We start from the raw sequence: 1,756 nt of genomic DNA, 5'->3' as shown, positions 1-1,756 counted from the left end.
ATTTGTATGAAATTATTATACACAATAAAAAATCAAACAAAAAAGTGTAATAAACATAGTAAAAATATATCATAAAAAAAAAACATAGTAAAAATATTTCATAAAAAAGTCAAAAAAATATATTTTTATACAATTTTTTAGTTGCTAGTAAGATATATTTTCACACAATTTTTGTCATGTTTATATCCCTTTTGAATTCGAATGTAAATTGAATTTCATAGTTTTTATATAAGTAAATTTAATATTATGATTTTCACATCTTAAATTAGTCGAAAATTGATTCAAAATCATGTCATAAAATTAAAAAATTATTAATTTTAAAATTACCAAATCAATTCAAATATAAAAGATAAAAGAGTAAAAATGAACATTTTAACAAATAAAGGACTAAAATAAATCTAAAATATAAGATAAAAGATCAAATATATAATTTAGCCTTAAATTTATTAAATAGTGTTAGGTATAAAAAGTTTAATTGCTTAGGAATATTTAATAAAAATAACAATTTGAAAAAAATATACATTTACATGACATTGTAAAAGTTAAATTATATATGTAGTGGTCAATGCAACATAGGAAGGGAAAATTTAAAATTTGAAAATAATTATATTTATTTTATTATATTATATATATTAGTATGTCAATGTATGTAGTATTTTGTTAAAAATAATAAAAAATAAAAAATAAAAAATAATAGAGGTTACGAAATTGTAAATAAAGTGAGATAATATATAATTAGAAAAGAGTAAAATAAAAGTGGTTACAAAATAAGAGAATTGTTATTATTGATAGGGTGAATAATTAATTTTGACACACAATTTTTTTCTTCTATTTGGTGGTTAATAAATAATATAATATATAAATATCTAAAAAATGTGAAAACTAAAGGGAGATATAAGTATAAACTAATATTTTATCATGTGTAATGCACATATATACTTATTATATATAATTAAAATTTATAATAAATTTTATATAAAAATATTATATGTAGATATATAAGTTATATTTAAAATTTGTACAAATAGATACTTTAAACATATAAATCTAATTTTAGATTTATAATAAATAATTTATGTAGAATATTTTTATTTATTGATAATTTATTTTAAAATATTAATTTTTAATTTATAATTAATTATGATAAATAAAATTTGAATTAAATAATAAGTTAAAAAATCTTTACAAATCTTTTTGTTGAATTTTTTTTAAAAACACTCTCATACAAAATATGAGCTCATATTTAATATATAAAGATTGATAATAATATAATAATATTATAACATTGTAGCATTTGCGATGAATAGCTTTATCATTTCGTTTTATCAAAATATATATTTTTTAAAATTTATTAAATAATATTAGATAAGAAATGTTTAATTGCTAATGAATATTTAATAAACAAAAAATTGAAAAAATCTACATGCATATGTTGGTGTAAAAGTTAAATTATACATTTATTAGTGTAATGCATATTTAAATTTTGAAAATAGTTATATTTATTTTATTTACTAGCCCTTAGTAGATAGTTTAGGACATTATGTGAATCATGTTTATGAAAAAAAAAAAATATAATAGTGAAATCAAGACACTTCTATCTTTATGTATTTTATTTTTAAATAATTTAAAATAAAAAATTAAAATAATAGATGTTAAAAAATATAAATCAAGTGAGATATAATATATAATTAAAAATAGTAAAATAATCTTAAATAAATTTGGAGACCAAAAGTGTTTAGAAAATAAAAGAGTTGTT

Source organism: Cajanus cajan, chromosome 7 (assembly GCF_000230855.2).
Source record: "Cajanus cajan strain Asha chromosome 7, NIPB_CcT2T_4, whole genome shotgun sequence".
Lineage (NCBI taxonomy): Eukaryota > Viridiplantae > Streptophyta > Magnoliopsida > Fabales > Fabaceae > Cajanus > Cajanus cajan.
The sequence above is the reverse complement of the archived record's forward strand: the minus strand, read 5'-3'. Positions refer to the sequence as shown.